Here is a 27,709-nt window from a genome sequence, read left to right as displayed (position 1 = left end):
GCTGCTATTAGACTGAAGGTGCAAGGCAGAAGCAAGGAGACCATCAGGTCACTTTTGTAGGGTTCACGTGGCAGTGGGTGGCAGTTGCCAGATCCCGGGGGCAGAAGCAGAGCTGGTGAATGGTGGATACCTTCGGATTTGCTTTGAAGGTAGAACAGGCTTTACTGATGGGTTGCATGCGGGGTGCAAGGAATGGGAGTCATGCCCGGGACCTTCCTCAGACATCAAGGCATTCATCTTGAGTCCTATCCCATTAAATATCATTTCAGCTGCTGGGGGCTGAGGAGACATTTACATTAAAACGGGTGTTATTTGAAGACCAGGGCTTAAAGACCAGGACTCATTAAAACAGAAGATGAAAGCTATGAGTCTGGCAGGAGAGGGAGTTGGAGCAGACCCCGGGGCAGAGCCCCCGTCCTAACGCTCTTCTTTGCTCCTAAATCTCATGCTACTGACCAGTCTGATGCTATCTATATGTGACCTTGGACTGCAAAGTGACATGCTCTTGTCCTAGATAACTGTGCTTTCTGTCTTTTTCTTTGTTGAATCTGAGAAAAAGCAACTGCTTGTGGGTATTGGGTATGTCCTCATTTGTTCTCTGCCTCATCATGTCCAAACAGAAGCCCTTCTAGGATACTATTTGTGCCCACTTTCTGTTCTAGTCATTTGTCATGGGGGCAGCTAAACATCAAAGAGCTCCCTTTGCCATCAGCAGGTGGGTGGGAGCTGGCCACCAGCGTGTGCAGGCATTGTCCCCTGCTGTCCCAGAACTTCTGGGGACCGTCTGGGCTCTCTATGCCCCAAGTCTGATCCAGGAACCAGATAACCTTAGTTTTTCTGCACTCAGTCCTATTTTTTCATGTCAGACAGTGTCATTTAGTTGATAATATTGTTGGCAAATACTACAGACTTGCGCTCCTCAGGGACTGGCTTTGTATAGCTAGCAGGACTAAACGAGTCCTTTCAGGAACTCAGATACGAATTATTGGCATTAATAGCTTCTTCATACCATGCTTAAGCACAATTCCACCTTTCAGCCGGAAACACTCCCCTCGGTGGTGTTTTCCCAACCATCCTTAAGCACTTTGCTTGTATGTGAAGGGAGGCCATGATGTTTAAGATGTTCTCGCTGAAAATGACTCTCTTAAGTCTCAATGAAAAATGAATGACATGTTTTTGGTGAGGGGACAGGATTAGCCTGCTCTGTGTGTGCATGAGTATAATATGCAGCATGGACACTTTCTGCTAAGTACAAGACTGAGAATTCAGCAGTGGAAAGCCTTGTAAAGAAAACCACATGTTACAGTTTACAGGTCAGTTGATCTCCTCAGAGGCCGCCTTCGTTTCTGGCTGGGACATGCTGATCCATCAATGTCACATCTGTCAGCACTGCTCAGGGATTCAAGTGGGAAGCGTAGTCTCTGGCTGTGCTGCCTCTGTGCTCTGCACATTTGTGGTCCCAGACACACAGCCTCTCTCTTACTTCATCAGCGTTTCGAATGGAGCTGTCCTTTGACTGCTTTGGTGGACCCTTTAAACAAATTGTACTTTGGTTGAATGGGTCAGTGCTTGTTCAGTGAAACCATTCTTGTTAAATGAAGGCCACTGTAAAGAATGCTTTTTCTGAGGCATTCATCTTTCTGGACCTCAGTGAGTTGCTGATGCATTGTGCACTCGCAGACTGCACTTGCTTTAAGATAAATTAGGTAAAAGTATGCCCCTGCTGCTGAGGGTCCCTGCCCTTGCTCCTGGAATCCCCAGAAATCATTGATAACCAGTGGTCCTCTGTGGTTATCATTCAAATTCTGAGTTGGGAAAGGGAGATAAGGATTCAGCCAGAAAAGATTTTCAGAACCAAATATCCAGGCTTTTAAAAATTTTTTTTAAGACTTTGCTGATTTGGGCAAATTCTTCTACTTCCAACACTTAGTGCATTTACAAGTAACAGACTGAATTGGGGCAGGAGGGCAAGTGTTTCCTGATGATCTAGTCAGATTTCATTGTTTAAGATATCACCACAAGAAGGGACAGTCCAGGGTTTGGTGTACTATGCATTTTTTTCAGTAACATGTATTTGCTGAATGAATTAGGCGCACATGGAAATGCTGTTACGTGGGTGTGGGGCTGTGCATTTATAATTGCTTCATGAGTGGAGATGGTTATTACACCAAACTGACCATTTGAAGATCGATAAGAAGTGGTTAAGTACAGAGAATATTTGATTAAAAAACTATACACAAAATTTTATTTACTTGTCAATACGTTTATAGCAATAAAGTAAAAAAAAGATACATGTTTTTTAGGAGCCACTGAAGATGTTTTTCTCGTTGTTATAAGCTTATGTGTGGACTCCAGTCCTTTTCAGGGGTGGTGAGTCTAAATGAGGTGGTTTGTTACGCTTAGGTACAGAAAAACTGAAGAGACGGTCGAAATCAGTCAAAGTGTCAAAATATTTAAAAGACTTTCACTGTTGTCACAGATGTGACATTATCCTCATCTAAGTTTGTCACAAGAACCAAAATAAAGAACATCTGTTAGAAAATAGTTACAAGAAACACAGACTCTGGGACCTGCCTTGAGGATTTAGAGAATCTCGGTTAGGGTTTTATTGAGTGGTTTTAAACATTTCTTTACATTTGAGCAGAGTATGCTCATTTTGAAATCATTTTAGACTCAGAGAAAAGTTGCAGAAAAAAGTGGAGAGAATTCCTACATGTCCTTCGTCCAGCGTCCCCTGTTGTGCATGTCTGACACGTCTGTCTTAGAATGGTCCAAAACAGGGCATTGGAACATTGGTCCAATGCTGTAAGTTGAAGTACAGACTTGTTTGTTTTTCTATTCATATCCTTTTTCCTTTCCCAGGATGCAATCCAGGGTCCCAACTAATTGCAGTTAGTTGTTGTTTCTCCTTAGTCTCCTCCCATAATCACAGAAACTTTAGTAACAGTGACAGGAAAACACTGACGCTTCACAACCTTCACCTCAGAAGGGTTCCATCCCACAGTGGCTCACCTCACAGTCAAAGCCCTGGGGTTACCTCTCCAGTATGAAGTCTTTGATAACATTTTCCTATTAAGGAGACTTCCTAATAATCAGAGAGTGGGAGTTCTTCAATTCATGAGGCTATTTCATATCAGAAAAGCACTAATTACATTCTGTACACCTTCATACAGAGATTAGCACATAAACACATTAACAACAAAACATTGACAGTTTACTAGGAATGCCTAGAAACATGCCTTTGATTTATTTTTCAGCTCCCTCTTTTTACCAATGGTACTCTCTTGTATGTGCATTCTGGTGTATCACCCTCTTCCTGCTTCTAATCTCTGAAACAAAGATGATTCTGGACAGTGGCACTGTAATTGTTTGCAATTGTGGTTTCTGGCACTGGCCTTTGATATTACTGTTAGAATGATGATGGTGAAAACTGTCAATTACAGCAATTTTGCATCCTGGAGTTCATAGGGCATTTATGCCTCATCCCTTGTTCATTCTAAGAGCATCCCCACTGGGCAGGTGACATCTGAGTGTCATTTTAATTTGGTTTGCATCTACTCTGAACCCATATCCTCCTATTTGAACCTCTGTTTCTTCTTTGTTCTTTAGTTCAGAAGATACTGCTAGTTTTTCTCTATCTTTGTCTGTTCTGTCAACTACTCTTCTATTTCAATCTTAGATATTGAAGTTCTACACCCATTTCATCTCCCCTCAGCAAGTGTTTCCACTCCTGTGAGTTAAGTTTTCATTTAAATGGCAATTACTCTGAGTTCCATGGGGACAGTGGTAATGTCTGCTTACTAATGCATGTTGCAGTCATAATGTACAAAGCCTATACATAATGTAAATGGTGGGAGCTCAAGAAACATCTACTTGAGTAAATGTCTGAATCAATCTCTGTTGCCAGTCCTGACCTCTACCCTAAGCTACATGTTTCCAACTACTTACTCCACCTCTCCAAATTGATATCTTGCAGAAACTTCAAATTGGATGTTTCCCAAAGAGAGCCCTTTATTCCCCAGGCCTGCACGCTTCCTTTACATGACTCCATTTTGTAAAAAATGGCCCCACTATATAAGCCTTTGGTCAGGCGAAAATCCTGGAGGGCAGACTTGACTCCCCATATCGTCTCACTTCACACATTGAATCTATGGTTAAATCTCAGTGTTTCTCTTCCCTAAGTAGTTCTCAGATCTGCCTGCTCCCCTCCACCCCAGTAGCTCTCCCCACATCAAAAAGAACATTAACCCTCTCAAATGCATTTGCATTCCTTGCTTCTAGTCTCAATGCTCCCCAGGCCATTTCCTTCTCTGTAACCAGGTTGGAACTTCTAAAATGTAATCTGGTCATAACATCATGCTTTGAAGCCTTCAATGGTTTCCCAGGGCCCTGACTATGAAGCCTTACTTTCCACATTTGCTGACTAGGATGAATGGTAAGAAATACTTCTTAGATCCAGACCTGATAAACATACACACTCATGCATGCACACACACACACACATATACACAAACTGTAATGAGCCATCATGCTAAGATCAAGAATAAAGATGAGTAGGATACAGGTTAGCAGGGTAAAGAATCAAGCTCCAATCTGTACCTTGGCTGTGAGGCCCTGGGAATCTGGTCCCTGTCTTGCCTCCCCGGCATTCCTCTCTCCTCAGCTCCTGTACCCCTCCTGCATTCTGGCTTCACACAGCTGCAGGTGTAGATAGTTTTCAGAGCCTGGAACCCGCTGTGTTCTTACATAATGAGTACATGATGTTTCCTCCCCCTGGAGCAATACCCACACTCTTGACCCCCTGCCTGGCCTCTCAAACCCAACCTTGAGGCACAGACCCTTCTTCAAGGAGTCCTGACCTGACATGCCTTCCCTTCCAGCCTGCAGCTCAGGGTACCCTGACCCCCATTAACTTAGTGTACCGGGTACCACTTATATAATGAAATATATTGTCTTCACTCTGTGAGGGCGGGAGCCACGTTTGTCTTTCTCATTGCTGTATTCAGAGTGCCTGGCAAAAGATAAGTAATAAACACTTGTTAAATTGCCAGACTGATTGGTCAGAACTTCTCAGTGTAATGGTCAGGCTCTTTAACTTAAATCCATGAAGGTAAAAGCATTGCTTCTTGATTGGGAAATAATGGTGACCCTGGGTTTGAATTTCTCAGCTAGGTTTGCGGGAGAACTATATCTTATACAGTTCAAGAGGACATTTATAGAACCATAAATTCATGTGCACTTAATGCTGACTATTTAAATAATCTCACAGAAACTTTAGAACATCATAAATGTCTAAGTTAAACAGCCCTTGGGTTCCTAAGATAAAAAATAGCAAATGAAATTTTATGATCAATTTGAAAATTAAATTATAGAACTCTACAATACATACATGCTGGCAACACTATTTTTACCTTAGTGGAAAGTGTATTTTACTCGTATGATTAAACATATTTAGAGTACCAACATAACTATATTTTTAGTGATATTATTGATACATTGCTTTTATCCAGGTAATATATTGTAACAAAATATTAAAAACTGGTAGGAAGCTTTTTTATAATGAGTTTATTAGTTACAACCATGTTAGAATGACATGGACACCCAGGTTTTAGGTCAAAGATATCTAATGTTATTATTTAGCTTTTTCTTATTGTTTTATCTTTGCAATGCTGTTAAAATCTTTTAGAAATTCTGTGCCCCAGCCCTCTATGAAGCAATTATCCAGCCTTCACCTCCCTTACTCAGTGTGTGAGCTAGGACAGACTCGGGACTTGCAGAAGCATTTCACATCCAAACAATTACAGTGCTTAGAAGGTTCTTATTGAGGTTTAGTTGGTGTCTGTTGACTCGCCACCCCAAAGCTTGTGCCTGTTGGTGCTCCCTCTGTCTGACTCTGAGTCCAACAGCACAGGGCCACATCCATTTCTATGCCAACTCATTGGGAACTTGAAGCCAACAGATCACATTGGCTAATATTTCCACCTACTGCCCTTGATTCTACACAGTTATCCCCAATACGGCATGATTTACACATCCTTAACTAGTTTGGTGTCCCTTTTCTGAATCTAGACAGCCAATGCTGTGTTTTAGGGGAAAAATGATACCTGCATAGGCAATGAATCAGCCAGGATCCAATCAGGAGACAGAAATCATTTAGCCATTTGAACACGGAAAGTTTAATATTCAAAGTTGTGACTGTAACAGGGGACAGGAGTTGTGAAGGATTGGCTAGTTAGTATGAAGAGAAGGCTAAAAAATGAAGACATAGGAGGTATATGAGGGGAGGCCACCACCCCTAGGGCTGAGACAGTACCCAAAAAAGTCTCCTAGATCCCAACCTGAGGGTTGGACCTTGTTAGGACGTTCATGGACACGGCTTTCTCAGTGGCAGAGCCACGCAGCAGTCTGTCCTCCACAGTCAGAGCAAGCTCCTCACCATGAGGCATCTCACCAAAGGTGCTCTACCAAGGCGGGGGCTGGAAGGGGGCTCATAGCCACGGGGCACTGGCCGCACAGTTGTAGAAGCTAGGTGTGCAAGAGTCTGACGAGAGAGCCCACCGGAGCCAGGAGGCAAGATCCTTCCTACGGTGCTCCCCCAAACCCTCTGCTCACAAAGTTTGATGTCGTGCAGCTGGTAAAGGAAACAGATTCAACAGACCCAGCTTGCTGTTCACAGGCAGTTCATGGAGGGTGGATTTGGAGCTGTTGGTAACTTGACAGTGGGCCCAGGTGACCTACAGGTGGCTTGAGGTCACAGCATGATGACATCCCGGCAGTCTGCCCCACCGCCTCTGCTTTCTGCTGAGGCTGCGTCACGCTGGGCTGTGAATACCCTGGGCAGAAAGGGAGCTGCAGGGTGGCCGGCTCCCCAGCGAGGAATGTGAGGCACGGTACCTCCAAGGCCGGCAGGCTGGGAGAGTCGTGGCTCACAGGCCTCTGGTGGCATGTGCCAAGGAAAGAGCACTGGATTATGTACCCACATCCCTCCCTTGCCTCATGCTGGCCACATCACACCCAGCTGGGTGGCCTTGGGGTAGCCAAATACTTGGCTGCTGTAGAATGAGGAGAACTTCCAATCTGCATGAAGCCCAGGTAACTGTAAGGGCCAAGTGACATGGCGAGAAAGTAATATGTAGGCATGAACTGCCGGCATGGTTATTTCCCACTTGTAATACTAATACTTACCTTTTGAGGGTGGCCTATGTTGGTGAATGGCTTCCTGCTTCCGAGGAGAGGACTATGTGGAGAAAAACCCTCATGCATTACACACAGCAACTTTGAAGGGAGTTAGGTGCATTTGCCCATTTGCTGGTGCCTCTTCCTTCCATAAAACACACATTACAACCCAAACTCCCCCAGTACACCAGAGCATGCCTACTCTGTGCCTCACAGCTCCTGGAGGGACCCAAGCCTAGGAAAGAGCAGAGACAGGCAGTCAGGGTCTTGCCCACCTTGGATGAGGTGTAGGCAGTGGTGGGGGACAGTCCAAGCCACAGCTGTGATGGGGAGTTTCCAGGCCCCGGTCAGAGGACGCGCACTGTGACAGCAGAGCCCAAGGCTGTGGCATGGGAAATGGAACAGAGGGTAGAGCCAGTGGCCTCCCTTCCTTGTGAGCAGTTTGGCAGCACAGCAGGACTCGAGGCTCAGAGCAAAGGGGGGTTTCTTTTACAGAAAGAAGAGTTGGGTGGGTGGGTGGGATTCAGGTCTGCTGGCATGACACTGGTCTGCATTCCTGCTTCGAGGAGAGGCGCTCTCTCTGCACGCTTCTCGGAATCCCTGCTGAATCACCCCGCACGCCCCTGCAGCCTGGGCCTGGGCCATGTTCCGCAGCTGGGGCAAGAAAGCTGCTTGCCAGTGGTTTTCTTGCTCTACGTAAACCAGACTTGGGCTCTGCTTGCCAAGTCCATGCTTGCATGTGAAGTTGGGGACTGGGGCTTGAATCCTTGCTCTGGAGAGGTGAAAGATTAGCATACCAGTCCTCTGCCCATCCCAACCCCAGCAGTGCACGGCACACAAATTAATGATAAATGCTTGTGGAGTGGGGAGTAAAATGGAGGTTGCTCAGTGGAACACCCAGTGTCCTGTTTGTTCGTGTCCACAAACAGGACTCACGCCCAACTTAGCACCACGATGGCTGCAGCCAGGCTCACAGGGGAGCATTTATGTTGGTGCCTAAAAAGTCCCCTAGATTGGCTCTCCCCCACAGTACCTTGCCGAGGGACACGGCTTTCCATCCCAGTGGGGTCACATAGTGCAGCTGTTGTGTGGCCAGCTGTTACTGTGGCCCTGCAGCTTTTCTGATTTTCACCATAATGGGAGGCAGGCCCTGATTTCTCACTGTGGACAGGAGAATTCACATAATCCTAACTGATTGCCCTTCTTGTCCATGGACATTATTTCAGCTTCAGTTTAGGGCATATTATTATTGACAGAACTAGGCAAGATTATGTAGCAGGCTGCGGTTCCTGTTAGAGCATGAAAACTGAGTTCCTGAGGGGTAAGTTGCATTCCTCCTTTTAAAGGTGTTGTGGTACTCGGGATGTATAATAACGGATATATATTTGGTCTTTGTCCATGGTCCCTGGATCACAGACTCCAAAACCCTTGGAATTTCCTAAGCAATCAGGGCAATGGGAGCATCTTTTGTTGTAATATTTGGTCTCTTGTCCTCAGTTCCTGAAATAGCTTCAGAGCCATAAAAGTAAAATGGACGTCTTGTTGTTCATAGCAAGCCCCTGTGTAATGACGTCTTCATAAAAACCCCAAAGGATGGAGTTGGTAGAGCTTGCAGGTTGGGAAAGCATGCAGATTGGGGAGAGTGGTGCCTGGGGAGGGCGTGGGAGCTCAGTGCCCTTCCCCATGCCTTGTGCTGGGCACGTGTCCCATCAGGCTGTTCTTGAGCCAAGTATGGGATTCAGAGGTTCCACACTCAGGAAACCAGAACAGGTCCACCTGCGCTGAGCCAGGGTCCGCACTCTAGAGGACAGAAGCTCCTTCATTTAGGATCTCACTCTATGCATCTTTTCACCTGGCTATTGATTCATATCCTTTAATATCCTTTGTAATAAGTGGTAATTTAGTGAGTAAACACGTTTCCTGAGTTCTGTGAGCATCTCTAGCAAATTAATCAAACCCATGGAGGGGGGCGTGGGAACCTCTCAATTGTAGTGGGTCCATCCAAAGAACAAGTAGCAACCTGGGCTTGCAATTGGCACCTGAAGGGGGGAGCAGTCTTTGGGGACTGAACCCTTAACCTATGGAATCTTATGCTACCTCTGTGAATAGAGTCAGAACTAGGTTGAATTACAGGACACCCAGCTGAAGTCTGGAGAGCTGTTAGATGTGCAAGGAAAACCCCCTCACCCTGCGTTGGAACCGACCGGAACACTTTCATAGGTATCATGGTCTGAATTGGTCCACCTCCCCTTGCATTTGTATATTGAAGTTCTAATGCCCAGTACTTTGGAATGTGACTTTATTTGGAGATAGCACCCTTAGAAAGTTAAATAAGGTTAAATGAGGTCATGAGGATAGACCCTAGTCCAGTATGACTGGTTTCCTTATAAAATTAGGACAGAGACCCACACAAGGAAGACCACATGAGGACACAGGGAGGAGGGAGCATCTGCAGGCCCAGGGGAGAGGCCCCAGGGGAACCAGCCCCGCTGACACCCTGATCTCGCACTTCCAGTCTCCAGAGCTGAGAAATACATTTTTGTTGTCTAAGTCACGCGCTGGTACTTGCAGAGGTTTGTCACAGTGGCTCTAGCACACCAGGATCGGAGGTCATACACTGTTCTGGTCATTTACTGCTACCCAACAAACTACTCCAAAACCTAGTGACTTAAAATAACAACTATTTTTTTTAAATGGCCGACAACTTTGTGGGCCAGGAGTTCAAGCAAGGCACAGCTAGGCAATCGTGCTCCGTGTGGAATTTCCTGAGGTCTCTTGGTGGTGTTCAGCTGGTAAGGGCGGGTCTGAAGCGTGGGGGGGAGGTGAAAGGTCTAGGCTCTGCGGGGCCTGCAGGCCGGAGGGTGTGCTCATGGCATGCCAAGTCCGCAGCCTTGGGGGGCTCTACTTCTTAAATGGTGGGTCAGGGGTCAGAGAGCAGGTGTTCAGCAAGCCTGAGGGACGTTGCCTGGCCTCTCGTGACCTGACACCAGGACTTCGTACCGCTGCCATGGTCCTCTGCTGGTCAGAGCATCCACAAGCCCATGGAGTTTTAAAGGGGGAGGGGAGATACCCCATCTCTTGATATGAGGGAGGATGAAGAATTTTGGGCATATTTTACAGCCCCCCCAGTGGCACACTGAGAGCTCATGGGCAGCCTGTCTGTGCTTTGGGGCCAGAAGCTGAATGGTTTTGGGAAGATCACGTAGGCTCTAGTTCCCACCCTGTAAAAAAGGTAGTATAAGAGCAAAGGACCTCTGAGATCTTTCCAATACCAAGATTCCAGGAAGAGATGTACATCTAGGGGACACATGTATGAATGATCCACTAAGTGTTGAACAATGTCTCCTGGGGAGTCAGCGGCAGAATGGGCTTTACTTTGTGTTGGTGGTTGAATGAGAGGCGAGAACTGCATTCGAGGCGGGCTCTGCCGTCCAGCCCCCTCTGGACCTGACTGATGTGGGGAGACCCCAATGAGGACAAGGAGGGGCACCTGCCTCTGCCACCATTAGAATGTCCAGACTCTGGGATACAGCACAGGGGGCCAAACTGAGTTCCAGCAAGTTATCAGGGTGATCTGATGGCCGTGACTGGTGGGGCCGGGGTGGGGAGACTCTGGAGTGGTCCCTAGCGCCTGAGTGGGTGGAGGCGGCCCTGTGTAAGAAAGGGCGTGGTTATTCATTGCGCTTGGTGCTTGTTCCTTCATCTCTACTTAGAAAAATAACTGAGTGCCTGATGAGGTACCTGGCGTGGGTGTAGGAACTTGGACGGGAGCTTTTATAAGCCTGGAGAAGGCAATCTTCTGCTTGTGATGGGGGACTGACCTGGAGTGATGGCTGCTGGACTGACTCTGGGATCCCCGGGCTACGGTGTGATAACACCCAGGTCCCTCTTGGCTGCTGGTGAGAGAGAGTGGGGAGTGGGTCAGGGACTAGTGTGGGGAATGTGGGGGCCCGGGAGGGAAACTTAGAGGCTTTTCTTGACTTAGGATTCCAGCAGGGCCTAGAGTGACTGGCTCCTTGCTGGAGAGAAGGGTCCTGAGGCAGGCCTGAGAACAGACTCCACAGTGCCAATGGCAGTGCCTCTGGTCTGTTTCCCCTTTTGTTCTTCAACAGTGGTGGTGACCTTCAGCTGTGCTCAGGGCCGACAAGGAAAGAGTGTGTTGAGATTCTGTGGAACCATAATGGAGGAGTAGTGCCTGTCTGGAGACCAGAGGGAGTTTCTGCAGCAGAATCACCATGGGGCCCAAGGGGAGGGGACACTCGGTCTGGGGCCACCCCGCTAGCTCCCTGCCCCTGGAGTTATGTTGTCTTCTTAAAGCCCTTCTCTGCTCAGACCTTGGGGGTTCACTCCTTCCTAAAGGAGACTGAGGCTGGATGTTGGTAATATTGGTAAAGTTACTCTTAAAGGGTATTTGGTTTCCTTACATTCATATAATAATTTAGCTCTGTGACTTGTTTGTTTTACATAAAATCAAACAAGTGACAAAGATCAGCTGGGCCAAAAGAGAACTTGAATGATGATCAAGTCCTTCAGGATGGTTCAAGCTGGGTTGAATTGGAGGCTGCACAACTAGTTGGCTATCAAATTTTTTTAGTCACCAAGTTTCTTAGAATTAGTCAATTGGGGACTTTTTAAGGGTGCAGAATTATTTTCTCTTTGGCTTTTCAGATCAACAATTGAAAGTGACAGAAGGGAGGTTTCGTATTGGAGAAAAGGAAGAACATTTAGACAAACAGAGCTGGTCAAAATGGAACGTGCTTTCCTGAGAAAGCAAGCAAGCATTCCCCAGTAAGTAACCCAGTTGAGGACCTGTGTATGGGGCCAGCCAGTGGACTTCTAATGTCCTTTATACGCCAAGAGTTCGGGATTCTACAATTCCAGACCTCAGCTTTCCACCTCCTATTGTAGGCCTTTGGATTCAAGACTTTACATGGGAACTATGGGCCCTGCCTGCTCTTCCTCCTACAAGGTTTTGGAGCATGTGTTCATGCATTCACCGAGGAGAGACCAAGTTAGTCTAATTGTGATTTCTCTATCTACCAATAACAAATGGCAGACTTGCATGGGTCTGGGCTTTTTACTCAGACACTTGTCCTTCGGGGCAAAACTTTGTAACAGTATGAACACCTGCCAGAGGTGCTGTACCACAGCGCTAGGCGCTGCACAGGTCTGGGCCTGCCACACCCAGGGTGAACTAGGTCTTGCAAAGCCAACACCTGCCACACCCTTCAGCCTCCCCTGGAGCCCATGGACTTGCTCTGGTAGGGCGACTGAATGTACCACGAGGTGCATTAGGAAATACATTTTATATTCCAGCCAGTGCTCACCCATACACATAATGAAAACAAGTTTCACATAATATTATTTACTCCCTGTGATCTACTCTGATATTCCCCATCACATTTTCTGTTATGTCCGTCTCTCTTCAATCTCTACATTATTATAAAACAAAGATAGTCACAGCCCACTAAATTGATTTTGTGACCCAGGAATGGAGTGAGATGCCTAGTTTGAGAACACTGTTCTTGTAGATTGAATTCTGAAGTCAATCCTAAAATTTAGGTACAAGTTAGCCCCATTTATAAGAAAATCAAGGTTTTGATGTTAATCAGCTTGCCAAAAGCCATCAAGGTTGTCAACACTGCTTAGAGAAATGAGATCCAGGAAGCTGAGACTTGAGTCTTGTGTATTTCTTCATGCATGCCTTCATTGAACAAACATTTTGCACCGTAACTATGCTTACCATGCACCAGTCATTGCTAGACTCTCCAGACGCAACATCTGTAGCTCATAATCTCTCTCTGAAGGAGCTCACAGTCTAGAAGAAGAGATTAGACTTTTTCCTAGGGTCTCCTTAAGCATGACTTTGGGAAATCCGACCTTCATTTGCAGAACAGGGAGGATGGTCTTTGGAAAGTTAATGTCCTGTTGGCTTTGGGTTTGGGGTTTTTACAAAACAAAGAACCTCCAGTTCTGGGACTGCCACATTTAGAACTCCACCCTCCTGTCTGGGCTGCAAACATGGCACAGGACGAGGGGCACCTGCTGCTCTCTTTGCCATGTGCTTCCTCATTCGTTCCTCCTGTGCTCAGACAGAGGCCAGCGGCCACAAGGGATTTCCTGAGATTCCTGAGATTCACTGGGAAGGAGGCAGGGACCTCTGGGTGCTCACTGGTGAGGTCTGGTCATCAGGGCAGTGCCCACAGGTGGGTTGGGCTCCAGGGGCCATGAGGGGACAGACAAGCTGAGTTTGCTTTTTTCTCTGGGGAGCTTATTGCAAGAGGAGCTGAGCCTGCAGCCTCAGAAACCTCACTGATAAGAATCTGGGCCCCAGGCCCTCTGACAACTTTGCAATTCACACACAATGCCAGGGAAGGAGTGAGGAGCTCCATCGTAAAGATGAAGACGGGGAAGGCAGTGCCTGCTGCCCACATCCTCACAGCTAGTAAGTGGCAAAGTTAGGAACTGAGTTCAGACCTGAAGTGTTCTGAGGCCATGTAAGTCTGGGGAAAGGAAATCCCGGGGCAAAATACCTCTGAAAACCAAAATCAGGCAAAGGGAGAAATAAAGTTTAAAATCTGTTTATTGCTTACAAACTGCAGTCCAGGGCAGTTTCTCTCTTGCTCCAGCAGAAGCAAAACCGGCCTTCCCCCTCACATCTCAGTTGCAGGTAAGCTCTCTATTGCCCAGGTAATTACCCACTGATATGGAGATGAACTTCTCTCCATCCATGAGGAATGATGCAAATGCACTAAAGCCATACATCTTTCCACCTCTGAATGCCTATTGATATGCAGATATACTAAAGCAGGTGAGATATTCTGGAAATATTATAATTTTACCCACAGGCCATCTGTGGGCAGGGACTGTGACTGATCTGTGGAAGGGAGCAAGGGGCCTGAGAAGAAAAGGATACTTGGCTGGGAGGCTCTGGGGAGGCAGGAGGCTTGTCGCTTCCTGACCGCAGTCTTTGCCCCTTTACTAGGCACTCTGCTGTCCCCTGCCCTTTCCCCAATACCACCGACATGCAGGAGTCTTGGTGCTTGCCCCCACAGATAGCACCACTCAGCTTGTCAACAAAAGGCACTTGCTTCATCCTCACCTGTGGCTGAGAAGCCTGTCTGTCCCTTCCCCAGGGTCCTACCTTACTTCACAGAAATGCATTAGTGGGGACCCAGAGGAGCGGCAGGCCTGCAGTTCACAGGGAAAGCAGCCTTCCTGTCTTCCTGGAGATGGCCCCAGGCCCTGCTCTCACCCTCCTCTGGGTGGAGCAAGGATGCCTTAAGGAGTTTTATCATGGTGGGACTTTGCTGCCAAGTGGCTTATCCTCTGGGCTGAAGTGGTGGGCTCTGGAGGTGCAAGAATGGGAGGAAGATGGGGTGCCTGCCCAGGCTCCTTTGTCTGCTTGTGTCTGTCCTTACTTATAACAGCATCAAAGTTTGGGAACACCTGGGCAAATGTTCCCTACAAAATGTCTGTGTTAATGCATCCATGATGTAGAAGTACTCTTCTATTTCCACATCAAAGTATACATAAAATAAATGTTTGTTCCTTGGGGAGACCACAGAAGCATAAGCCAGGGCCCTTTCCCATCTCCTATAGATAGTTGGCTTTGCCAGGGCCTTGCTTAGGAAAGTGGGTCATTTCAGATTCTTGAGTCTGCACTTTCTGGCCCTTTATCAAACTTATAAGTTTAACGTGAGAATCAAACCATTATTGCTGGGCAAGATCAACTGGTCTAGGTCCAAGACAAAGCCGTACAGAATTTCACAGATGAGAGCCAGCATTATTCAAAGCGAATACCCCCACCTTTAATTCAATTTATTTATTCAGCCAGGGATTTGGGGAATATACAATTTAAGCTGCAAAACAAGACTATAAAGAGTATTATATATCAATCTGGTTACCAAAAGAGGAGGCTGTCATCCAGCTTCTCCTTGACACCATGTGGCTTTCTTAAGAGTCCCGTATGTAAATTCAGAAGCCTTTGTGCTGAGAAAGTTCTTTGATAAGATCAGCCTTAGAACTGTGAAAATTTCACTGGGAAAACTAGAAATAGTTTTGTTTTGAATATGCCATAAGTTTTGCAGAGGCCTCTCTACTGTTTAGAAATCTGGGGCGCAAGCTCAGAATCCTAACAGTTTGAAAGACTTAGCTGGCGTGGGCTCTGCTATGGTTAGGTCTGTGTTTATGTGGAGGGCCAGGCCTTCTGGGCCCTGGATGAAGCTGCCCCTCTCTGTGTGTTCTGGGCTGAATTGTGCCCCACCTTCCATATTTGGAAATCCTATCCCACAGGATCTCAGATACGGTTTTATTTTGGGATGGGGGTCTTTAGAGAGGGAATTAAGCCAGGATGAGGTCCTTAGGGTGGACCCTAATCCAGTGTGATCGGTGTCATTATAAAAGGAGATCAGGATGGACACACACAGAGCGAAGACCACATGAGGACACAGGGAAAAAGTGAGAACTACATGCCAAGGGGCAAGGCCTCATGTACTCCAACCCTGCTGACCCCTTGATCTTAAACTTCCAGCCTCCGGAGCCGTGAGAGAATAAATTCTTGCTGTTTGAGCCACCCCGTCTGTGGTATTTTGTTATAGAGGCCCTAGGAAAAGAATACACTTTGTAATGAAGAGTGAACTTTACTAGCTAGTTCTGATGGTGACTTGGGGGCATTTTTAGGTGACCTAGAAAACAAATCACTAAGCTTTCAACTTTAAAAATAAGTATTATAATGTGATGAGTGAAAAAGTTATCCCCTCCCTTATTCATTCCCTGCCTCTCACCCTGCTGCCCCTGTCCGGTGGAGGGAGATGAGAGTGGTTCAGGCAAGGGTGAGGTCCTGGATAGAGAGGCAGACAAGATCAGGAATATCTCCTGGAAGCTTTATTTTTGCAGCAAGTATGACTCTAACAATATAAATGCAGTTAGGAAAGAAATGTCCCTTTTCTTTATTCCTTTCAAATCCAATCCAATCTGACCCTAGCCCTTTATTTTGCTGAGATGGTAGAAAAGCCATCTCAGTCATTAGTGGGGCTACCACCAAGGATTCTACAAAGGTGACAGGATTTTACAGAATTCCTCCAAAGCATCAGGGAGACTGTTCTCATCAGCACTAGAGGTCTGCTCTGAGTGGGTGGGCACGGGCCCTGCTGCTACCAAAGCATGGGAATCTCTCCAAGGCTGGGAGCACAGGGCCCCCTGAGGTGTACTACACAGCTTCCCCATGAGGCCTGCCGCCTGCCTGAAGCATGGCCATGGAGAGAACCCAGTCCCTCTTCAGGTTTGGGGACTCTCTCTCTCCTGCCCTTCCAGGACATGGCACATAATCTCCTCGATGAGCTTAGGCCAGAGGTCACACATGGGCTCTGGGACTGAATGCAGCTCACAGATATGTTTTGATTGGCTCACATGAAATTTGATTGTTTTAATTAAGCCTAAGTAGATGGCAGACTGTGAACCAGAAGCTAAATGAAGGGACAGCTGAGTACCCTGCATTGCCTTCCCTCCTGCTGGCCCCAGTTGGCTGCTTGGGCCTGGGTAGACACTATGCCCTATGGACCAGGCCTTCTAGGTGTTTCCTTCTTTTGTTACAGGCCTCCCAGAAGGTCTCTGAACTGACCATCCAGAACAGATTTTCACAAAGGCAGAAAGAGAGGATGTCTTCAGGGAATCTCATTCAGCCCTGTGACAGGGACCCCTCCCAAGCAAGGCAGCTCAGGCCTGGCAACCTGCTTGGAATGCAGTCTTGATAAAAACATTGCAAGAGCAAAACACAAACTCCAGCCTGTATATTGTCACACCGTATTTCATAAGCAAATAAACAAGCAAAATATAATAAGTTAACATTTCCTTGTCAATAGCTGTCTTACTGCCATTTTTCCAGGGTGGCTGTGCTTTTTCTGTCTTTTCATCCACCTCCCTGACAAGGAGAATGAAGGGGCCAATCTGGGTGCCAGGAAGGATTCTGGGCATGGGTGTGGGGAAGATGCATCAATGGTGGGCCGTTCAGAGGCCTACAGATTTATTTCTTGAATTCTAGAGGTGATGTATAGGCTTGAAGTTGCCCTGTGCGTCTGTGGACTAGGCTGATGTTTCATGCAGCGAGTGAAGTCAGCAAAGGTTACTCCTGAATAACAGCACCAAGTGTGCCATCAGCCAGCACCCACCCTGCAGTGAGAGCATGGAAAGGACCTCATACAATTCTGGTGACTGCCATTCAGGAGCAGCCGAGACCACCAGGATTTTGGTACTTATTCTACCCATTGAGTCTGCTTTTTTATTTTATTTAAAACACTTTTAATATACTTTAATCTTAAAGAGTAGTTTAATAGAAGTTTATAGAGTAATTTTGCTCAGTTTTGCTCATAGAAAATTGAGCAGAAAGTACCTAGATGTCCCACATGCCCCTTGCCCCACCTACATACAACCTCCCTCACCATCAGCATCCCTACCATGTGTGGCTCATGTGTTACGGTGATGGACCTGCACTAACACATCATCATTACCCCAAGTCCATAGTTTACATTAGGGTCACTCTTGGTGTCGTACATTCTATGGATTTGACAAATGTATAAAGTCATATATCCACCACATGGTGTTGTACAGAGGGTGCCACTGCCCTTAAAGTTCTCTACGCTCCACCTAGTCACCCCTACTACCCCCAACCCCTGGAAACCAATGATCTTTGTACTGTCTCCAGAGTTGTGATGTTTCCAGAATGTCATAGAATTGGAACCATACAGTCTGATGTTTTATGTTGAAAATGATGTAGGGGCACCATCAGTTCCTCTTCTTGGTCCTTCGATGCCTGTTCCATTTGAGAGAAGGGGTGGCATTCAACCTGAAGCTCGCCTGCGGCCATCCTTGAGTCTCTCCAAGTAGGATGACTGAGGAGGGAAATCTGGGTAAAAAAAGAACTTTTCCAGGGAAGGAGGGGTCAGGCCTTAAGAGAAAGGATTTGGTTCTGGAAAAAAAGAGAGAGAGGAGCCCGCGGAGCTGGCTGTGGGCGGGCAGTGGGCAGGCGCTGGATGGCGGTGGTCTGGAGTTAGCTTGGGAACCTCCCCACCAACCGCCTGCCTTTCCAAACCCTCGTGCTGTGCCCTCCTGCTTTCCTGGATGCCCACCATCCCAAGGAAATGTCACAGGGGCCTCTGCAATTAGAATGAACCTCAGTCTAGCTGAACAGGAAATGCAAATGACTAACGAGCATTAAAAAAGTCAAATACACCAGTAACAGAGAAGTCAGGAAAATAGAAAGTAGGAGTTAAAAATAGGTGCTGGACAGCAAAATGGACAAACATCCAAAGCCTTCTGTTTGTGAAATATTTCTAATGATGGCTGGGGAATCCTAACATCATAAAGCAAGCAAACAGACCTGGGTGGCTCTTTTTCATTTCTGTCTGGAAACTGAGAAGTCAAGATGAAGGTAAAAGCATTTTAAGGACAGGCACTAGGTGGCAACTGGGATATCTCTAAAACTCCATAAGATTTAACAAACATTACAATTTAAAAAGCTTTCCATGTCCTTTATGTTTAACCCACAGTCTTCTGTCTGCTAAATTCACTGTTAATTGACACATTCCTTGTTCTGTTTTCTGCCACCACAAAAGGTAACATGGAGGCATCATCATCATTATTATTATTGCTCTCTGGCTTAAAACTTCACAGTTTCCTGTTCACATGGGCTTTCTCAAGAAATTTCATGTCCCCGTTGCTTACAGAGTTTCTTGTTCTTTTTCTCTATAGTTCCTCTCTCCTTTTTTTTAAAAAAAACACCATTATTGAAATACAATTTACACTCCTTAAAATGTACCCATTGTAAGTGTACAATTTGATGGTTTTTTAAGTAAATATATAAAGTTGTGAAACTGTCACTACAGTTCAGCTTTAAGATGTTTTCTCCCTGCCAAAATCTCCTGTGGGCCCATTTGTGGTCAGTCCTTGTTCCCACCCTGTTCTGAGCAACTGCTCATCTTCATGACTCTATATATTTGCCATTTCTGGATATTTCATATTAATAGAATTGTTCTTTATTTTTTCCACTTTGCATAAATTCTTAAGGTTAATTTAAGTTGTGCAGAGCCATGGTATTGGCTCTTTTTTTGAAGCTACAGCCATTCTAGTGGGCTTGTAGTGCCTTTCACGGACTTCTTAGCCATCTGTATTTCTTCTTTGGTAAAATATCTACTGAATTATTTTGCCCATCTTAAAATTTGATTGTTTGTCTTCTTGTTATTGAGTTGTACATGTTCTTTATATATTCTGGGTAGAAGTTTATTTAATATATTTTAGTTGGAAATTTTTTTCTCCCACTCATGGCTTGTCTTTTCATTTTCTTAATGGCTTCTTTTGAAAAGAATGTTACTAATTTCTACAAAGCCCAATTTATTAATTTAAAAATGTTTTTGATCATACTTTTGATGTCATATCTAAGTAATCTTGCTTAACTCAAGGTCACAAAAATTTCCTCCTATATTATCTTCTAGAAATTTTATGGTTTAAACTTTTACATATAGGTCAATTATCCATTTTGAGTTGATTTTGTGCCTAGTGTGAAGAAAGGGTTTAATCTCATTGTTTTTGCATATGCATGTCTATTGTTCCAGAACTGTTTGTTGAAAACTATCTTTTCATCATTGAATTACTTTGGCAATTTTGTCTAGAAATGCAAGGGTGTATTTCTTGACTTTCTATTTCTGTTTCATTGATCTATGTGAATCCTTATGTTTATTCAACACTATCTTAGTCACTACAGCTTTATGGTCTTTTTTGAAATCAGGCAGAGGCTCTATTTGATGATGAGAAAATATTTGTTCATAATCATTGGCCCAGTCTCTGGATCTATGAGTAAAGTTATTGGTTACTTATGAATTTGCTTTCTTCAAGCTTAAACCTACTTATGAGAATCATAAACTCATATATAGGAGACAAAATTTGCCAGGAAAAAATGGCAAGACCTTCCAAACACAGTGTCATAGTTATATCTGTTGGAATCAGTGCCCACCATGGTTCCACTTACAAAGAATGGCACAGTCTAGATCTGAATCTTGTGTGGCTTAAATAAATAGGGCTCATTTTTTAATTTAATAATGATTAAATAAATGATTAAATAAACCAGAAGGCTCATCCCTCAACTCTCTAATAGGTTAGTGTCTTTCCCAATTACCTACTTGAAACACTGGGAGTATCTGCCTGACATATGTAACCACATCGACTTGCCCCAGTGCTTAGGTATCACCATTACAAATTATCATATTGTGTGTTGTTTTCTTGTATAAAGATGGTCTTCTTCACTATGTTTCAAATTTTATGCCTTCAACTTTTTGTGCTCTACGGAGTAACCATTCCAAACTTGGCATACAGTGAGTATTAAATAGATTAGTGTTGGTTCATGGGCCAATTCATTTGTAATATATATCACTCTCTTCCTCATTCTCTTTAGAAAAAAAGTGATAGGTATTTAGTCTTTAAAATCTTAGTTGTAGTACATTTATAATCAATTTTGTTTACTGCCTTTATCAGTTTTTTATCACTGCATACTAAACCATCCCCAAATTTAGTAGCTTAAAATAATAACCATGTATTTGCCTACAGTTCTGCAATGCAGTCCTGGCTCAGCTGGGCAGAGCTTCTGCTGGTCTCGCCTGGAGCCATGCATGAAGTTGCAGTCATCTACAGGCTGGACTGGGCTGGGTGGTCCCAGGTGGCCTCTCCCCTTGACCAGCACCTCTGATGGGATAGCTGGAGTATCTGGGGGCTAGCTGAGCCCTCGTCTCTGTATGTGGTCTCTATAGCAGACTCGCCAGACTTCTTCATACTATAGCTCAGGGCTCCAAGCGGAACTCCTGCAATGCAGAATGTCTAGGCTCCGGAACTCACACACCATTTCACCTGCATTTCTTTGGTCATAATGAGTCATAAAACCATCATGCCAGAGGATGGGAAGTAGACTCCACCTCTTGATGGAGAAGTGGCCAATGCCCTTTGAGGTAGGAGGAGTTTGGGGCCAGTATCTTTGCAGACTCTGTACCACGCTTCCCAACTTGAGACACCAGGGTCATATAATAAATACTGTTTTGAAAGACATCTGGCACAGAGTAAATACTTAAAACATAGTAAATGACTGGTTATAGAGGTGCTTCCTGAAGGTGAGACTACCAAAAAACAGGGAAGAGACATTGAAGACACTGTAAATTACACTTCACAATCTTGTAAGAGTTTTGTCCTAAATATTTATTTAAATGCAGACAATTAAGTTATGATGTCATCTTTCACTATAGCACAGAATTAAACCAGTGCTTTTAGTCCATTTTATTAGAATAAAAATAAAAGTAACAAAATAACATTTATTTTGTGAAAACCCTGCTTCCCACGTAGGCAGCTGCAGGCCATCCCACGTCACTGGTCAAGTTCGGTGGATTCTACCCACTAGATAGCCATCAACTCTGTCCACTCCTTTCTACCCACATTCCGCATCGTTTCCTACCTGGCCTCTTTGAAGGATTCTTAACTAACTGCCCATCCTCCAGTCTTATTCCTCTTCCATAAGACTACAGCATGATAGTTCCGAAATGCCCATCCAGCACGGCACCATCATGCCCACAGGATAAAGTCCAAATTCCTTAGCACAGGGCTCAGAGTCTTTCAGGAGTTGCCCCCGCCTACCTCTCTACCACGTTTACCTATGCTCTCTGCAAATTAGTTTCTTCAGGCATGCTAAATTATAGTACTTGAAATCCCCTGAATATGCTTTTGTGTTTTAAGTCTCTACCTTTACACACAATTTCCCCTGGGCTCAGAATGCCTCTTTTTCTGTCTATAGCATCCACCTGATGAGAATTTCTTCTTAATGCACACATACTTCTTGGAGCCTATGACACACCATGCAATGCCATTACATGAAATGATTTTTTTATTAAAGTATCATTAATATACAATCTTATGAAAGTTTCACATGAGCAACATTGTAGTTACTACATTCACCCATGTTATCAAGTCCCCACACACACCCCATTGCAGTCACTGTCCATCAGCGTAGTAAGATGCTATAGAATCACTACTTGTCTTCTCTGTGCTATATTATCTTCCCTGGGACATCCTGCATTATGTGTGCTAATCATAATGCCCTTTAATCCCCTTCTCCCTCCCCTTTGATAACCTCTAGTCCCTTTTCGGAGTCTATGAGTCTGCTGCTGTTTTGTTCCTTCAGATTTGCTTCATTGTTATACACCACAAATAAAGGAAAACATTTGGTACTTGTCTTTCTACTCCTGACTTATTTCACTAAGCATAATAGCCTCTAGCTCCATCCATGTTGTTGCAAATGGTAGGATTTGTTTTCTTCTTATGGCTGAATAATATTCCATTGTATATATGTACCACATCTTCTTTATCCATTCATCTACTGATGGACACTTACGTTGCTTCCATTTCTTGGCTATTGTAAATAGTGCTGCGATAAACATAGGGATGCATATGTCTTTTTGAATCTGATAACTTGTTTTCTTTGGGTAAATTCCAAGGAGTGGAATTCCCAGATCAAATGGTACTTCTATTTTTAGTTTTTTGAGGAACCTCTTATATTGCTTTCCACAATGGTTGAACTAGCTTACATTTCCACCAGCACTGTAGGAGGGTTCCCCTTTCTCTGCATCCTTGCCAGAAGTTGTTGTTCTTAGTCTTTTCCATGCTGGCCATCCTTACTGGTGTGAGGTGATATCTTATTGTGGTTTTATTTTGCATTTCTCTGATGATTAGTGATGTGGAGCATCTTTTCACGTGTATCTTGGTCATCTGAATTTCTTCTTTGCAGAATTGTCTCTTCATATCTTCTGCCCATTTTTTAATTAGGTTATTTGCTTTTTGGGTGTTGAGGCATGTGAGTTCTTTACATATTTTGGATGTTAATCCCTTATTGGATATGTCATTTACAAATATATTCTCCCACACTTTTGTTCCGTTGATGATGTCCTTTGCCGCACAGAAGCTTTTTAGTTTGATGTAGTCCCATGTGTTCATTTTTGCTTTTGTTTCCCTTGCTTGAGGAGATGCGTTCAAGAAGAAGTTGCTCATGTTTATATTCAGGAGATTTTTGCCAATGTTGTCTTTTAAGAGTTTTATGATTTCATGACTTACATTCAGATCTTTAATCCATTTCGAATTTACTTTTGTGTATGGGGTTAGACAGTAATCCAGTTTCATTCTCTTGCATGTAGCTGTCCAGTTTTGCCAACACCAGCTGTTGAGGAGGCTATCATTTCCCCATTGTATGTCCACAGCTCCTTTTTCATATATTAATTGACCATATGTGGTTGGGTTTATATCAGGACTCTCTATTCTGTTCCATTGGTCAATGGCTGTTTTTGTGCCAGTACCAAATTGTCTTGATTACTGTAGCTTTGTTGTAGAGCTTGAAGTTGGGGAGTGTAATCCCCCCAGCTTTATTCTTCCTTCTCAGGATTGCTTTGACTATTCAGGGTCTTTTGTGGTTCCATGTGAATTTTAGAAGAACTATTTGCTCTAGTTCATTGAAGAATGCTGTTGGTATTTTGATAGGAATTGCATTGAATCTGTAGATTGCTTTAGGCAGGATGGCCAGTTTAACAATATTAATTCTTTCTATCCATGAGCAATGGATGTGTTGCCATTTATTGGTATCTTCTTTAATTTCTCTCATGAGTGTCTTGTTTTCAAAGTATAGGTCTTTCACTTCCTTGGTTAGGTTTATTCTTAGGTATTTCATTCTTTTCTGATGCATTTGTGAATGAAATTGTTTTCTGATTTCTCTTTCTGCTAGTTCATTGTTACTATATAAGAATGCAACAGATTTCTGTGTATTAATTTTGTATCCTGCAACTTTGCTCAATTCAGATATTAGATCTAGTAGTTTTGGAGTGGATTCTTTAGGGTTTTTTATGTAAGATATCATGTCATCTGCAAACAGTGACAACTTAATTTCTTCCTTGCCAATCTGGATGTCCTTTATTTATTTGTGTTGTCTAATTGCTGTGGGGAGAACCTATGTTGAATAAAAGTAGAGAGAGTGGGCCTCCTTGTCTTGTTCCCAATCTTAAAGGAAAAGCTTTCAGCTTCTTGCTGTAAAGTATGTTGACTGTGGGTTTGTCGTATTTGGCCTTTATTATGTTGAGGTACTTGCCCTCTATACCGATTTTGTTGAGAGTTTTTATCATGAATAGGTGTTGAATTTTGTCAAGTGCTTTTTCAACATCTGTGGAGATAATCATGTGGTTTTTGTCCTTCTTTTTGTTGATGTGGTGTATAATGTTGATGGATTCTCTAATGTTGCACTATCCTTGCATCCCTGGAATAAATCTTACTTGATCATGATGGTCTGTTTGATGTATTTTTCAATTAGGTTAGCTAATATTTTGTTGAGTATTTTTGCATCTATTTTTGTCAGGGATATTGGTCTGTAATTTTCTTTTTTTGTGGTGTCTTTGCCTCATATTCTTATTAAAGTGATGCTTGCCTCTTAGAATGAGTTTTGGGAGTATTCTCTCCTCTTCTACTTTTTGGAAAACTTTAAGGAGGATGGGTATTACTACAGATTTGATAAAATTCAGCATTGAAACCATCTGGCTCAGGGGTTTTGTTCTTAAGTAGGTTTTTGATTACCAGTTCAATTTCATTGGTGGTAGTTGGTCTATTCAGATATTTTCTGTTTCTTTTTGAGTCACCCTTGGAAGGTTGTATTTATCTAGAAAGTTGTCCATTTCTTCTAGGTTATCCAGTTTGTTAGCATATAATTTTTTATAGTATTCTTTAATAATTCTTTGTATTTCTGTGCGGTCCGTAGTGATTTTTCCTTTCTCATTTCTGATTCTGTTTATGTGTGTAGATTCTCTTTTTTTCTTGATAAGTCTGGCTAATGGTTTATCTATTTTGTTTATTTTCTCAAAGAGCCAGTTCTTGGTTTCATTAATTTTTTCTATTGTTTTATTCTTCTCAATTGTATTTATTTCTCCTCTGATCTTTATTATGTACAATTTCCATTCTTCTGAATTTACTGAGGCTCTTTTTGTGGCCTATTATATGATCTATTCTAGAAAATATTCCATGTGCACTTGAGAAGAATATGTATCCTACTGCTTTTGCATGAAGTTTTCTTTAGATGTCTATTAGGTCCATCTGTTCTAATGTGTTGTTCAGTGCCTCTGTCTCCTTACTTATTTTCTGTCTGGTCGATCTGTCCTTTGGAGTAAATGGTGTACTGAAGTCTACTAAAATGAATGCATTGCTTTCTATTTCCCCCTTTAATTCTGTTAGTATTTGTTTCACATATGTTGGTACTCCTGTGTTGGGTGCATACATATTTATAATGGTTATATCCTCTTGTTGGACTGACCCTTTTATCATAATATAATGTCATTCTTTGTCTTGAAGTCTATTTTGTCTGATACAAGTAACTCCTGCTTTTTTCTCCCTATTAGTTGCATGAAATATCTTGTTCCATCCCTTCATTTTTAGTCTGTGTATGTCTTTAGGTTTGAAGGGAGTCTCTTGTAGGCAGCATATAGATGGGTCTTGCTTTTGATCCATTCAATGACTCTGTGTCTTTTGACTGGTGCATCCAGATCTTTTACATTTAGGGTGATTATCAATAGGTATGTACTGATTGACTTTGCAGGCTTTAGAGTCGTGGTTACTAAAGGTTCAAGGGCAGCCTCTTTGCTATCTAACAATCTAACTTAAGTCACTTTTTACGGTATTTCAAACACAATCTAAAGGGTTTTTTTTTTCTCCCTTCTTTTTCTTCCTCCTCCATTCTTTATGTAGGTATCATATTCTGTGCTCTCTGTGTCCCTGAACTGACTTTGTTGGTAGTTGATTTAATTTTGCATTTGTTTAGTAATTAATTGGTCTCCTTCATTTACTGTGGTTTTATTTTCTCTGGTGACAGCTATTTAGCCTTAAGAGCACTTCCACCTATAGCAGTCCCTCTAAAATATACTGTAGAGTCAGTTTGTGGAAGGTAAATTCCCTCAACTTTTGTTTATCTGGAAATTGTTTAATCCCTGCTTCAAATTTAAATGATAATCTTGCTGGGTAGAGTTTTCTTGGTTTGAGGTCCTTCTGTTTCATTGCATTAAATACATCATGCCACTCCCTTCTTGCTAGTAAGGTTTCTGCTGAGAAGTGTGATGATAGCCTGATGGGTTTTCCTTTGTATGTGATCCTTTTTTTCTCTCTGGCTGCTTTTAATACTTTGTCCTTGTCCTTGATCTTTGTCATTTAATTATTACATGTCTTGGTGTTTTCTTCCTTGGGTCCCTTGTGTTGGGAGATCTGCTCACTTCCGTGGCCTGAGAGACTATTTCCTTCCCATGAATGGGGAAGTTTTTTTGCAATTATTTCCTCAAAGAGACTTTCTATCCCTTTTTTTCTCTCTCTCTTCTTCTTCTGGTACCCCTATGGTACAAATATTGTTTCATTTGGACTGGTCACATAGTTCTCTTATTATTCTTTCATTCCTAGAGATCCCTTTTTTCTCTCTGTGCCTCAACTTCTTTGTATTCCTCTTCTCTAATTTCTATTTCACTTACCATGTCCTCTACCTCATCTAATCTGCTTTGCGATCCTTCCACTGTATGTTTCATTTCAGATACTGTATTTTTCAATGTTTCTATCTTTTTCTTGAAGTCCTCCCTGAGATCTTGAATATTTTTCTGTAGCTCCATGAGCATGTTTAGATTTTTATCTTGAAATCTTTATCAAGAATATTCAGATTGTACCTCCAACGAGTTCTACACAAGGGTATAAAGGGCATATAAAAGTGTAGGCAAAGGGTCTGTTTGTGTTTGTACAGAGGATCAAAGCCTAATTGGGCTACCCCGAAAATGAACTAAGATACGATATGAAAAAGAACTTCCAACATCTGCACTCTCTGGAAGACTCATGCCAGAAGATGATCATCAAAAAACCCCAACAAAGATCCACGCACTGCTACAGCAGTAGATGCACTCATCCCACCAGCTCCTGGACTTGCCATGGGAATGAAGGAGATATCTAAGCTGGCCTGTGCATACAGTAAAACAACAAATTTGACTGGATCTATACTGTTGGAACTCAACCAAGAATTTGGAGAAGTGCAAATTGTAGCACTCCAAACTCTTACAACTACAGACTATTTACTGTTAAAAGAACATATGGCATGTGAACATTCCCCAGGAATGGGTTGTTTTAATTTGTCTGATTTCTCTCAGACTGTTCAAGTTCAGTTGGACAATATCCACCATATCATAGATAAGTTTTCACAAATGCCTAAGGTGCCTTAATGGTTTTCTTGGTTTCACTGGAGATGGCTGGTAATTACAGATATGCTTTGGTTATGTAACTATACTCCTATTATGTTAATGTGTGTGCGCAATTTAAGTAGTAGCTTAAAACCTATATATGCTGAAGTTACTCTACAAGAAGATATGTCAAAGAAATAATCAATCTTCCCATGTTTTCTTCCGCCTGCTACTTCTATAGCTTTTCTTCTTCCTTCCTAATTACAACCCTTAAATAG

The sequence above is a fragment of the Manis pentadactyla genome, chromosome 16 (genome assembly GCF_030020395.1).
Source record: "Manis pentadactyla isolate mManPen7 chromosome 16, mManPen7.hap1, whole genome shotgun sequence".
Taxonomy (NCBI): Eukaryota; Metazoa; Chordata; class Mammalia; order Pholidota; family Manidae; genus Manis; species Manis pentadactyla.
The sequence above is the reverse complement of the archived record's forward strand: the minus strand, read 5'-3'. Positions refer to the sequence as shown.